The sequence below is a fragment of the Magnolia sinica genome, chromosome 11 (genome assembly GCF_029962835.1).
Source record: "Magnolia sinica isolate HGM2019 chromosome 11, MsV1, whole genome shotgun sequence".
In the NCBI taxonomy this organism is placed as follows: Eukaryota; Viridiplantae; Streptophyta; class Magnoliopsida; order Magnoliales; family Magnoliaceae; genus Magnolia; species Magnolia sinica.
Genome location: NC_080583.1, coordinates 27,069,029 through 27,084,662, shown reverse-complemented (window position 1 = coordinate 27,084,662; position 15,634 = coordinate 27,069,029).

Sequence of the window (15,634 nt, the reverse complement as noted above, 5' to 3'; positions counted from 1 at the left end):
TATATATATATATATATATATATATATATATATAGGAACACGGTAGCCCCACAAAGCCCTTTGACATACTGTCCGTCTCTAGCTGGATTCTTGAAAGCGGATTCGCTGGTGTACCGCACACCAGAGATATGGCGGGCGGGTGGCCACTGCTCCTCGAGCTCGAGTGGTAAGAACGGTGGGAAATAGCCACACCGTTCATCCATTTTGTGAGATTATTTTGAGCTTGATGCCAAAAATTATTCATATTCAAATCTAAAGTGGACCACAGCAGAAATAGCAGTGGGAAATAGCAAAAGGGACAATGATTCTCACCGTTAAAACATTCGTAGGGCCCATTATAGCGTTTATTTTCCATCCAATCTGTTCATAAGTTCACACAGACCTGGATGAAGAGAAAAAACAAATATCATATTGATCGAAAACTTTGGTGACCCCTAAAAGGGTTTCAAGGGTAGATGTTCAATCCCTTACATCTTTTTGTAGTGTGGTTCACTTGATCTTTGAATCTTTTTTATTATTCGGTTCAAGCCTTAAGATGAGCTTTCTAAATGAAAGGGCGGTTGGATATAACACATACCTCATGATGGACCCACAAAACTTGCTGGCGTAAACACACCAGCCAGATCGGTGGCGTGTGGCACATCAGCCAATTCGCTTCCGGTTGGTGGGGGTAGCAGGCAATTCCCGCCCGGATTTGGGGGAGCATATTAGGTGAGCCCGATCCACCGAGGTCGGTTGGACTCCTGACTGTAGGGCCCACTGTGATATATGTGACTACAACCACACCGTTCATCCGCATTGAAAGCTCATTCTAGAGCGTGATCCAAAAAATGAAGCAGCTCCAAATCCCAATGGACCATAATACAGGAAGCAGTGGTGATTAATCATTAAAAACTTCTTTTGGGCCACAAAAGCTTTGGATCAAGATGATATTTGTGTAGTCTCTTCATCTAGTTTTTTGTGACCTTATCAACAGGTTGGATGGCAAATAAACACTTTGGTGGAATCCATGAAGTTTTTTATGGTGTGATTAAATCACAATTGTTTCCTCTGTAGGCCCAAAATTTGTCAGCCTAATTTTTGGGATAACGATGGTATTTTATGTGAAATCTTTGGTAAGAACTTCCAGCACTGGATGCTAGGTGGGGCCACTATGATGTTTGTAGGAAATTCACCTCATTCATACGTTTCGTAAGCTCATTTTAGACCATGATACAAAAAATGAAGAGGATTCTAAGCTCAAGTGGGCCACACGAGAGAAAATAGTAGAAATTCAGCGAACGCCATTGAAACATTAGTATGGCAACAAAAGTTGTGTCAGCCCAAGTATTTTGTGTTTTCACTTCACTCTAGCGTTCATGACCTTATAAACCATTTGGATGATGTATAAACATAAGGTGGAGCTAAGGAAGGTTTCAATTACACGCATTTCTTTCTTCAGTTTTCTCTCTCATATGGCCCACTTGAATTTTGGATCCGCCTGATATTTTTTATCATGTGTCCTAAAATGAGCTCACAAAATTGGATGGCCGAGTGGATTTCTCACTAACATCACGGTGGGCCCCACCTAGCATCCAAACTTCCTGTTAAACCCTTTCTCACGAAATCAGCATTGCATGTTGTGCCACAAGCCAACCCCGGACTCACCCAAGACGGTACAACCCTTACTGTGGGGCCCATCCAACACCTGAGAATTGTACAGTTTGCTAAGGTTATTAGTTTGTATAAGTGGGCCCATGGTGCATTGATCCAAACTGTTGATGTGCGACCCTCCACGATGGTCCACACTCTAAGATACTCGCCCTTGTGTGGCGAACATTTGTCAGTTGAATATAGATTGATGTTGTCCTATCTTTCTTACCTGTCTATTTGGTGTCGTGATTCTTACATTTGGGAGATTCGTACAAAGTGAAAATTGGAGGAAATTGTCCATATCCTCATGTTGACAACTGTATACTGTCCATTACACAAATATTGCATGTAACTTTGGGAACCTAGAAAAAGTTGGAAAACTCATGAAAAAGGAAAATGTGTTTTCCATGCAGATATGTTTAGGGCTGTTTGTTTTACCGGTTACTAGGGTAAATATGCAATGATTATAAATTATTTTATAAGTCTCCTTATAACATTTGTACTTGACCGCAGATTCCCAGGTTTTGTTTATTGGGGTAAAATTATTAATAATGATAGAAATTTTATGTTAATACCAAATCATCCTCAAAATTCATTAATGTTGCTATTCAGATTGGAGATTTTTCCAATAATGTTATGAAAAAGTGCAATGCTTACAAATTCCTTTGTAAGACAGCACACTCACACTAGTGGAGTTTCACCACCTATGGATACTCAACCCTTGACCAGGCATTGCAACTCCTTAAGAGTTTACCACTGGAGCAAGTGTAAGGACCCTTTGTTTTGACTCCTGAATGTACTGCTGTTGCTGTTTTCTATGTTTCCATGAAATTTTCTGTGCTGTTATGTTAAGAAGAAAACTGTGTGAGGAAAAAATCTGGAAGATTTTCCATGGAAAAATGTAGCTTTCCATTTCTAGAAATATGTTTTCCATGCGCTTGCAAGCAGTGGGCCTGCAACTTCTTATTGAAAATTGTTCCCACCCAAATCATTTCCTACTTACCAATCCCAAACAGGCCCAAAACTTCTATACCCAGGTAGTGTGATGGATGACACGTGGACAATCAAACATTGCATGTGGCACGTGTAACTCAAGCTGTCTAGATTGTGGGCGCCACTTTCGATGGTTTTCAAAACCTGGAGTGATATCTTAACTGGTGGGTTGTTTGATGTTTATTGGATAATCAACCTCGAAAAAATAAAAAACTAAAAATTATTGATTGTAATTCAATTACCAACTTTCATGAACCAGATTATTCCAATCGTTCTGTTAATATTATTTTAGGTTGATGGGCCGTATAGAAAGTGTTTGATGTTTTAGACAATATATTTGAGTTACATGTATGCCACATGCACAAGTGCAAGTGTCCGTGTATCATCTACTATACTCTACCAGAGTATCGAATAATTCATGTTTTAAAACCTGGACTGGACCGGGCTGATCGGACCAGTTTGGAGCTGAACGGTGGCCTGTCTCAACGATACCTGTTTTCGAATTGGAACCGCCTAGGTCAGACGGGACATACATATGCTCTCATAAACTGTACACGTGGCGTACATGTGGAAGATCATCACTTCCATTAATAGACATCTATTGAATACTGAAGTATTTTTCATTTACTAGACATTAAGGGCCAGCAATGTAAGATCACGGAGGGGAAGTACGGAGACAGAGCTACACCAGGGGCTCATTTGGATACTACCAAAAGTAACTTATGTTAAGTAATTAAGGGGCGTTTTAGATAGTAAGTTACTTTAGATAAGTTACTTATGCCATAAGTAGCTTATGAGTTTCTACTTAATCAGCATATAAGTATATGAATATGTTTGGTAAACAATATACTTATCATCCAAAAAGTAAAAATGTATATATAATTTTAAGTATATTTGATTTCTAACATCAAGTGATTATCCTAAAAGTCTGTTTGGTCCTCTCACATCCACCACCCATCATATGGGGCCAACCTTTGATGTGGATCGTTCATTGTGTGGGCCCCACCTTTGATGTGGCCAATCCATGATGCAAGGTGCACTGTAATTGTGGGTCATTCATCATTAGGGGCTGACCTATAATGTGCACAGTTCCTTAGGTAGGGCCCACTTTTGATGTCAGTCATCCATCATGTGCAGCCCACCATTAATGTTATTGTCCATCATGTGGGGCCTATCTTCAATATTAGTGGCTCGAGAAGATTGCTCTGCTAAATCTTTGCCACATGTTGCAATTACCCATCTAAGGAGATTGCTCTGCCGGATCTTTGCCGCGTATCATAATTACTCATCTAAGGTGGCCCAAGAACTGGAACCGTTTTGATTTGGGTGATATTATATGCTAATGTACAATCATTTTATGCATACGTATGAAACATCACACTGCTAGAATAATTTACAGTAATTTAAGGTCATAGTTCGTCATCTAAAGTGGCCCAACAACTTGAATGGTTTAATTTGAGTGATATTATATGCCAACGTACAATTGCTCTCTTCATGCTACTCATGAGAACCGTCCATTTTAATCATGAAAGATTCAATGGCGGTGACGTAAGGCAAGCCGGGCTTGAAGCCTTGATAGTCACTCGTGGGGAGGTGTCCCCATCAGCTCATCTAGTAAGCCCGTCACATTCAGGGGCGCAGCTTCGGTATCTCCCTATGGGCCCCACCGTGATGTATGTGCCTTACATTTATGCCGCCCATCTGTTTTGACAGCTCATTTTAGGGCATTATTCAAACAACGTACCAGATATAAATCTCAGGTGAATCACACCAAAGGAAACAACGGTGACTGAACATTAAAAACTTTTTGTGGCCAGAAAAGTTTTGGATCAAGCTGATAGTTGTGTAGTCCCTTCATCCAAGTTGTTTTGAACTTATGAACAGGTTGGATGGCAAATAAACATTTTGGTAGCCCTCAGGAAGTTTTTAATAGTAGGTATTCAATCACCACTGTTTCTTGTGGTGTGGTCTACCAATCATTTAGATCTGCTTTATTTTCGGGATGTTATCCTACAACGAGTTGTCAAAATGGATGGATGGCATGGATGTAAGTAAAGTTGTACATGAGTTGAACTGAGTCGAGCTTAGCATAGCTAGGCTCGGCTAACAGCCAACCTGAGCTCGAACTTGGCTCAGCTTAATCCTCGACTGTCCAACTCAACCTAGTTTGATCAGCAGCTTGGGCCAACTCGAGCTGAATTCAAGCTTGAGCTTTCTACTCGAGTTCAAGTTTGTGCTTTTGAGTTGAATTTGAATTTGTGCTTTTGAGGTGAGTTCGAGTTCGATACATTGGGTCGAATTTGATTTCAAGTTCAAGGTTGAACGTAAAACCAAATGCATAAAATATAGTCCGTTCTAATTACATTATTCACATCATAAACTCAATATCCTCCATAGGATGGCCGAAATTAATAAATAAAAAACAATCTAACAAATTAATAAATTAAAAAAAATCTTAAATTTACACAATCAAGATATACAATATGTATGTGTGTGTGTGTGTGTGTGTGTATTAGAACATAAATATATAATATATATTAACATTTTTTGGTATTGAGTCGAGCTGCCCTGGAAAGTGGCCGTCTGAGTTACTGCACACACGAGCAGCCAGCCATGGACAACGTATGCCCAAATACAGGGTTCAATTGTTTATCAGACGGGCAAGGTAGGGCAGTGATGAGCTGAGCTGAGATCAGAGGCTAGAATGGTTAGACAGGGGCGAGTGGGACAGTGATTGACGAGTAGGGCGGGGCGGTGATGAGCTGAGTTGAGATTAGAGGGTAGAACAGCCAGATAGAAGCGATTAGGGTAGTAACGGACGAGCTTGGAAGTTAGGCTTGGACCAGAAGTTGGGACGGGCAGAAGAGCGGACGAGTGGCTCAAGCAGAGATAGAGAGAGAGAGGTGTTAGAGTGCTCATTGGAGTTGGAAAGAAATGAAAATTGAAAAGAGAGTAGATTGTTTTTTTTTTTCTTAAGTTGATATTTATATTAACTGAGTAATGTGCCAATCTGAGTCGAGTTGCATTCAGTCCAGCTTGATATCGGATCGAAATTTTTTCGAGCTCAAAAATTCAACACGACTTGGCGCCAACCCAGTTTCAAGCTGAGTCGAGTCAAACTTATCCAAGTCGGTTGGAGCCAGTTAATTGATCTAACTCTGTTTCTGTACAGCTCTAGATGTCAGATGTTAGGTACATACATCACGGTTGGTTAGTCACGGGTGGATCCAGGATCCACTAAAGTTGCGCCCCAGCGGAGTACTCTTTTAACTTTAGTTAACTTAAACTATTGCCTGACTAGTGTAGGTATATAGGCGTGTGCCACCCCTACCGCAGGCGGAATGACTTTACTGGCATGAAATCTACCCGGTCCATCGGGAATATAAGCCCTTGTTTGGCCTTGATCCAAAAAATAGGCTAATTCTACTCTTAGGTGGGCCACTCCTTAGAGAATAATATAAAATACCTCTAAATTTACGTGGTCTGGATCACCTGAGTTTTGGAATGCTTTCATCCTGACAAGTCACTTCATATGAATGAATTGGATGGAACACCAACACCGGGTTAGGCCCTACACAAAACTATAACAACGGTCGCGCCCATCCCAATCCCGACTGTTTCTTATGGTAGAGCTTGCCTAGTTTTGATATTTCATGTGTTTTGGATTCCACGGTGACTAGGAGGTAGCGTATGGTTACCACGATGGATCTCATCAAAGTGGAAGCAGATTAGCTACTGCTTGGTTGAGTAGTGAGACTTGCTACTGAAGTGGCGTCACCAAGTTCTAGGGCCTTATCATGTTGTATATTTTATATCCACATCCATTTGGAGAGATCATTTCAGAGGATGAGCCAAAGGATGAGTAAGATACGAAGCTCTAGTGGACCCACCACAAAAAATGGTGGGGACAGTGCTATTAAAAACTTCCAACGGCTACAAAAGCTTTTGATCAATCTAATATTTGTGTTTTCCTTTATTTCATGTTTGTGTTAACTTAAAAATAAGCTGGATCTTAAATAAATATCATGGTGGACCTTAATAAGTTCCAACCGTGGGTGTCACTCTCCTCACTGTTTTCTATAATTGGCCCACTCCGACCTTGGATCTACCCAGTTCTTTTACTCAGACACTAAAATATTCTCCCCAAATGGAAGGAATCGTGGATGCAACACATACACCACACGCAACTTGCTGACATCAGCCAGTCTCGCTGGTCAACTTGTCAGCAGCTAATCCGCCTCCCAAGAAACTTCATGCACGTGGTGCTTGTCAGAGACGGACACACGTCATTTTCTCTAATAATTGAGTCCCACCAACCCTGTTAAAATGTTGGTCTGTGTGCTGCGACCACCCAAACATTTGTCCAACCACCATGGTCAATCATAGTGGCCTAATCTTGGTGGGCCCCAATTACTTTTGAGACAGCGCGTGTAACTATAGTGGGTGAGTCCTTGAAAGTAGGGCCCACCTTATATATGTGTTGTATACTGTTGACGTCCATCTATTTTTCCAGCTCATTGGCCTAACAACAAAGCTGATACAAATCTCACTTGGATCACACCACTGAAACCATGGTGGTTGACCAATAAAAGCTTTTTGTGGGCCACAAGTTTTGGATCAAGCTGATTATTTTTTATTTGCTTTACTTTCAAGATCATGTTATAAAATGAGCAGGCAAAATGGATAGACGGTGTGGATATACAACACATACATTGAGATGGGCCACTCGGTCAGAGACTCACCCACACCTTAAACCTGGTTCTTGGCGTCCATTTGCTGTGATTTGATTTTGAGTTTGATATCCTCTGTAGTATCTCATTTTCAACACTCGGTGCTTATTCATCAAGTCCCGGAAACGGGATTCCACAAGGAGGATTAATTTTCAAGATTTTTTTTTTTTTTTTTTTTTTGTAAAGGAGTATAACTACAATATACTACATACCAAGACATCATCACATACATTTATTATAAAAGGATTCAAGTACAGTGCTGTAAAGGAAAATACAAACTACAATTAAAACTCCAAAGATCAAGTACATGCTCTGATTGCACTATTGTTGCCATCTTACTTAACCTACATGTAAACAACGTGCATAATCTTACTACAAAACTTCTAGAGTGTGTGTGTGTGCGAGCGCACAATGCATATAATAAATATACAAATATCAGAGTATGCGGAATTGATTGAGAGCTATGCTGCCAAATTTATGATAGTCATCAGCCATACAGAGGCTATGTACTATGAAGGTGTATAAGGTCAAATGTCATATAGAGCCATGCAATACAAGCATGCAAATCTTGATGTCTAATCTATATCACAGTATAGTTCTCGTGTGGAACATCACTGGGGTCTCATACACCTTTGACATTAGCTGCTGCCCATCACATGCATAACTAAGCGAGTGGAAGAGACCTTGCTATCCGCCTCATCAGTGGTATGCCAAAACCCACTTGACTCGTCACGATAGCAAATCCATTTCGAAGGTGGTCAGATTCAACTTAGCATAAAGCCCTTTGCATCTGAATGGATAAGGTCACACCCCTTTCCAATTGACTTTGAAATAGTGGGAGATATAGCTTACTGGTATTTGACCCTAGTACGCTCATGATTCTATTTGGTTTATAAATGGAGCATCCTACCGGTACTATAGGGTTTAGGACCTTTCATCCATGGACATCCATAATACCCAATATGCTGTAATAGAGTTTTCGGTGCGTGTAAACTCATCTACTAGCCACAGTAAAGCTGCGGTGGTTACAACCCCGTTGTCGCTAGGGTAAGTACTACGACCTAAATGCTGCTAGGGTGTAGCTATAATATGTCGTGTATGATTCACATTATTCAAGTCATGCACCAATTATATGATAGTCATGTAGGTGACCCTATCTTATACGAGTCCTCGAAGAGTCGTGAGACATGTAGGTTTGCTTGCATAAGACAATCTAATTCAGGATACGAGTACCAACCATGATCCCATGGTTGAGTTTATGTCATGATACATTCACATCCATGGTCAAGCATACATATAATGCATATGATGATATGAATAGAAATAGTATACATTATACTAAGCATGTTATTAGTGTTGACCATTTTCAGGCCATGTATACAAGCATGTTAGCAATTGTGGTACATATGTGCATATTTCTATTCATATATATGATGTAGGTCACTACACCAAAATCGTCAATTGAGTACGGTCTGTAGTTTGGTTCAAAAATGGCTGTAAGCCGTTTCTGATTTGAAACGGTAGTGAACCGTACTCGAATAGTGGCTGTCGTACGTTGTTACTTTCAGTTTTTTGTTGGTGTGTCCCGATTGAGTCTTATATATTCGTATTTCTTACTGATATAGTTTATCGTATTATTTTGAAACAGATGGATGGAATGGATTCTATTAGAAGCCTCTAAGTGGACCCCACATGTCCCGAGAGTCACATTTATATAAAATGCCGCAGACTACTGGATTATTTCGGTCGCCAAAACGCCCTAATCCCTCCAAAACGCCCAAAACGCGAACTGCCTATCCCTCTCCCTCTCCCGATCTCCCTCCCTCGATCTCCCTCTCCTGATCTCAACCCTCTCTCTCGATCTCCCTCTCCCTCGATCTCCCTCTCCCGATCTCAACCCTCTCTCTCACTCTCCCTCTCACTCTCCCTCCCTCTCTCGATCTCCCTCTCCCTACAACATCAACCATTCCACGACAGTCCCCACACACATGGGGTATCTAATATTGTAGAAGCAGCAGCAGCAGCTCCATATGGGGTGTGTGATTTGTCGTCCACGGTGGAATGGGGAAGACTGAAGGGAGGGAGGGAGTGCAGCAGCAGTAGCAGCAACAACGGATTCCTAGAAAAGTAATTCATCTCCCTCTTCTATCTTCTATATCAGTCACCGTCTCTCCAGCAAATCTCAGCTTGTAAGGACGCAGATCTTGTTTTACATCTCTCGAAGCTGCGATTTGTTAGATTTTTCGTTCTTTCTGCTTTAGCTCTGCTTTGTAGTCGTAGATGCGAGATTTTTATTTGATGTTTTTCTCAATGTAGTTTCTGTTTTCTGTAGTCATGGACGAGATCTCGTTTCTTGCTCTGATCCATACGCGGATTATTTAGCATTTTTTTTTCGATTTTTTGGTTGCGAGGCTGTAGATTTTCATGATTTTTAGATCCTAGCATGAAGGAATACGGATTTAGTTTTTGGATCTGTTGAATAACCGTTTTATTTTATTTTTCTGTTCACACTGCATTTTAACTTTCCATGATTGTCCTTGCCAACTGTAGATTTGAGTATTTTAGTCGTTTCTCATGTTTCTAGTTCTTTATTATTTCCATTTAATTGGATATCTGCATTGGTTGATTTTATTTTATTTTTCATAGGAAAGAAACGATGTCATTCAACATTCTGTTTGTGGTTGGGTCATTCTCAATTTAGCCATACTTAAGACCCATGCCACTCATCTATAGTTGCATGGATTGACAATAGATTCGGGTGCGGGATCAGGGAAGTGTCCGTTTCAAAATGTAAATAAGTGCAAATGGGTAGGGAGTGGCATTGTGAGTGAAAGTCCAAAGTGTGTTCAAAGCAGGAGCGATGCCTAATTTGATGGGTTCTGCAACTAAGCACCCACTATGCAGTCATCTGGATGTTATTGGTGGGATCAACCTGATGAAGGATGTCACATAAATGTGTCATGTTGGCACATGTGTGATGATTCACCTCTTGGATATCTCCTTGTTTTATTTATTTATTTATTTATTATTATTATTATTTTTTGATGTTCTCATTGTCTATGTGAGGGAGTTCACCCTTATATAAGATGTGAACAAACATAAATCACTCATGCTTGCCTGTCAGCTTGCTTGGATGTATGCAATTTTGTGTAATCTTTCATCTGTATGTAATTGAATAATAATGTTGATTTTCAGCTACAAGGACCGATTTCTTGCTGCTTTGCCAGCACGTCGTTGAGCAAGTGTTGACTTCAGTCAGCCTGTTTTCACAGCCACTGCATTCTACTTGTGTGCAAAAAGGCACAAGGTAGCTAATCATTGAAATCCTTTCTTCTCTTTCCATTTCAACCTGCCTGATTTTTTAAAATGTTTCTTACGCTTCAGTGTTTACTTGTTTTGCAGCTTAAAGTAGACAAGATTAAGCTTATTGAGCTATGTGGCACATCAGAATCTGAATCTACTAGTGTAAGACATGCTCCTGTTAGCATTTTCTTTATTTCTACTTTGTAGCATTTTTTTTATTATTGGACTTCCGAATCATGGTTGCAGGTTTTCCTGCATCAATTTTCTCATAAGATGTTGCTTCTTGGGCAACAGATTCTGTACATGCATGTTTCCATTTTCACCAAGACACTAAGAATAAAAGACAAACAACAAATGACTGTGACTCTGTAACAGCCAAAAAGTTAGAGTGCCACCAATTTTATAGTTAGTAGTAGCAAAGGTGGAAATGGAGGGTAGAGATGTGGATAGAAATTCAAAATAAACATGTTACTTACAAGGAGAAAGAAATCATACCTTACCAAGTTGGCTAGTTGTGGCCAGTAGTACATTACATTTATGTTTATTTTGGATTACAAAGAAATCATACCTTTGTACTCTTATTGAGGTCAATGCATTGTATCATCGGGTGTAGGATGTGACAAAGGTATGTGGTTGTTTTTTTTTTTCCTTTCTTTCTTTTTACAATTATCTGTCATATGCAATTTACACAACATTTTTTGCTGAAATACATTCACCTAATCTTTACTGCTCATTGATCATCACAAATCCTGCACACGTTTTGTATGTCCGCACATGTAAGGAATCACCATTCTTGTATAGACCCACTGATTTGATAAATACCCCCCCATCCCTTCTGCTTTTAGTCAGATAATAATACTAAATTAGAAAGTAGACATGGTGGGTGCATTTTTATCAGGGTTGCAACAGACACAGGGTACTTTTCAATATTCCATGTTCCTATTCATGCACAATCATCCAAAACCAATTTTCTTCAAATGGCACTAGTAGCATACAATCCACAGCATGATTTGGTTCAGATCATCATCTAAGATACAATTCAGTGGTGGATAACACCCGCAATAGATATATTAATTTTCAAATTATATTTTCAACAGTAACAGGTTGGACGATATTTCATTTCTTTTATGGTGGTTGACATACAGAGCTACTGGAACTAGAATAGGATACTATCTGCCACAGACCAGTCTTGAATGAGCAGCTAATCCGTCAAACAGAAGGTCCAGGGATTGATTGGCAGCATTTTGTATCAGGAAAAAGAAAAAAGCTACTTGCCACTAGAAAGGTGGGAGGTGTGCAGGGCACATAAAGTGATTTTCTTATTAGGAAGGCCATTCATTTTCTTCCTTCTAAACTCAAAATTAATATTCTGCTTAGGTTGTGTAAGACAGAAAGCTATGTGGCTGTTACTTTTGGGCTGAAGCTAATTCTGCCCAACCTCATTCTCTTAAAATGCTCAGCATATACATATCATATCTATTCTTCATTTCATCTAGGTGTTTTTTTTTTTTTTTTTTTTTTTAATATTCTCTCTCATGATGATTTCATTCACTACAATCAAGATCATTATTATCATCAACTTGGAAGTAATAGTTGAAAAGTGCGATCTTATTGGGGAACCAAAGCAATATGGGGATGGCACTACTTCCAGTGCTCCTACACAGGGAAGTGCTTCCATGCCTGCATAGTCATCATCCATGGATCAATCAGGGATAGCAGCTGGAAGTCCACAATCTTATGGTGGGCCACTACTTCAGTGCTCCTACAAAATTATATATCTTTTGTTCAACTTCCAGTCCACAGTCATCGTTCATTCTTTCTTCATTTCTTTTGTTCAGCTTACAAAAATTATATATCTTTTGTTCAGACTAGATGGAAGATGAGTTCTAGTCTTCTACCTCAATTGGTCGTCATTTAGGGATCCATACTTTGTTTTAATCCCACTAATTTTAAATCCTTCAGATTCTAAATTGTATATCATTAAAAAAAAAAAAAGGTAAAAGAAGGAGAGCGATAATGCATTGAGCTGCATGATAGTTGTATGAAGTGTGTTGAACGTGGGGGGGACCATTGATTGATTGAGTCATCAGTTAGATGCAGTGGTTTGACAATCCCGGCTGTCCAATTGATGCATTCGCTAAAAAAAAATGTTGGATTCCATCAAATGTGGATTGCTAGTCTTAGTTAAAAAGTCCATGAGTCTGTCCTATGGTATGGTGTTTGATGTTTGTCTGTGCACCTGATCTAGTTTTCCTTATCACATGATATTGGATGTGTCTTGAAATAGCTGTTGCGAGATGCATATTTCTAAAAAACAAAAAGCTATAACCCATCACTTATCTTTTTTTTTTAATCCAATGCATGTGGTTTGTGGGTGATTGTGTGCATCCACGGAGTAGTCTTGCCTTAAAAAGGGGCGGAACACCCCTTCATTGTAAAAATAAAATAAAATAAATCTTAGGTGTTCATAAGGATTAAAGTTCTCTAGTGGGGTCCATGTTTTGGTAATCAACTCCCATCGGTCTGGTCAGCCCTGTTGTGAATGGTGAATGTCCAAAAAAAAAAAAAGAAAGAAAAAGGACGAGGAAACATAATGGAAAAATCTCGTTGACCGCTACAGTTGCACGTGGCCCGATTAAATCTCCCTGTTCTTATTGAGGTACATGTTTTTATTGACATTTTACCAGGCCAATCTCCCTGTTCTTCCACTGCACTTCCCACTTGTTCCTGTAAACTCATTTTCTTTACAAATGAATGGTTTGCATACCCAAAAGAATGTTCGTAGTGATGGTGGAGAGTTTATTTTTAAAATGAATGTTACATTCCTTGCTAACAATGGTATTACTTGTTAGAGAGTGCAATGGATTAATGTGGTGCATTAAATGCTTTTATAGAATGCTAAATACCTCTTTAATCAAATGAACCATATATCTGTTTTGTTTTGTTTCAGGAATATAATCATATTTGTTGAAGTCCACTTCTCTTGTTGTAGATAAGAACCTACTGAATCAGGTATAATTGTGTGCTTACCTATAGTCTTAGTTAATTTATATTTTTATTACTTCATGTAAACATATCTGCCCGTTGAGTCTAAAAAAGAGATGCAGTGTTTTTTGGCAGATGGGCCTCAAATGATTCATGGCAAACCTCTTCAGAAAGATCTTTACAAGGTTGCCATTGATGTCATTATCAAAGGAGACGTCGAATTGCCCGAGCCAGACGGATATCATTCGACTTTAAGCGAAGTTGGAATTGGCTCATTTGTTGCATGGCATCATTGCTTTACTGAGTTCACTGATTAGCAACAATAGTTTAATACTTTTTTGGACACTTAACCTTTTTGGACTATATATATGTTTTGATTGTATAGCTTACTTGATTAGTTGTTTCTATTGACTGAACATGATAGATATAATGCAGGTTTTTGACAAATGTGTTGATGGCTTCGATCATCACTGCATGGTAAGGAATTATATCACAGATAAAACACTTTACTGAAAGTAGACTCTACCAGTTTGGCTAACACTGCATTGTTGTTGTCTATTTTCAGGTATCTGTATGGGAGAGATTTGCTTCTTGCATCAGAGTTAAATATCATGAATGATTATATGCTGTCAGGTTTTTTACTGAAATGGTGGGCTCTCTACAAGGCCCAAGAAGTCACTGGGAGAATTCTAGCAGTCCATCTGAGAGGAACAATGTTTAGGTTTTTCTTTTTTGTCGGTGATTTTAGTTTCCACGACTATTATTGACTTCATTTAAATATTTTTTCTTATAACCTTTGAATATTTAAAATTTTCTGTCATGCAAGATTAACAGTAGTAACAAAAATGTCAAAGACTTGTTTGTTTACATTTAACCTTTTGTGTGAATTGAAGGAGGAGATCCAACGACCTGCAGCTACCTGCATGATACCTGATAACTTGTCGTGCCGTCTTAATTCTCCTGTCAAAATGGCATCCGTACCATGCAAATTGCAAGCTAGAGGACCTGTCAGGCCTCTCGTGGGTTGCAAGACCCATCACTGGACAAAGTACTCTTGGTCTTGTGTCTCGCCATGGAAGTATGGAAAGTCAGAATGTGCCCCTTATGGATCCAATGGTCACCCTCTTTGGTAGCGTCCACGAGAAGCTCCCTGAGATGGGAAGCATGCGAAGCACGCTCTTTCCGAACTTTGGCAGCATGTTCAGCATGGCAGGGCAGCCCACCAAAAATGAAGAGTGGGATGAGGAGAGTCTCCCGAGAGAGGGTGAGGACTATGCATCTGACGCTGCGGGAGGTGATTCCGATGACAACTTGCAAAGCCCGCTACTCTCACGACAAACAACGAGCATGGAGAACGATATGGTCCCACCGTCGCAGGCAGCTCATGGGAGTGTATTGAGCATGAGACGCCACAGCAGTCTCATGCAAGGGAATGCTGGGGAGGCAGTTAGCAGTACAGGTATTGGTGGTGGGTGGCAGTTGGCATGGAAATGGTCTGAGAGAGAAGGGGAAGATGGGAAGAAGGAAGGAGGGTTTAAGAGAATTTATTTGCACCAGGAGGGTGTCCCTGGGTCCCGCCGTGGGTCTATCATTTCGCTTCCTGGGGGTGATGTCCCTGTAGAGGGTGAGTTCATCCAGGTTGCTGCTTTGGTGAGCCAGCCTGCATTATACTCCAAGGAGCTCATGGAGCAACATCCAGTCGGACCCGCTATGGTCCACCCATCTGAAACCGTCAAAGGGCCAAGTTGGGCCAGTCTTTTGGAACCAGGAGTGAAGCATGCATTGATCGTTGGGATTGGGATTCAAATTCTTGAGCAGGTAGGAAATAGGTCATGTTAAAAGAGTTCTTTAGTCTTTCAGGTGTTGTTTTCATGGAAGCTAAAGTCAGTAGACTGTGTTGGGCTATTTCTAGCATATGGTGGCTGATTGAGTTGTTGAAATTATGTTTAGCTTCCGTGGTGAAATTTTGTTTCCTTTGTATTTGTTTTGAT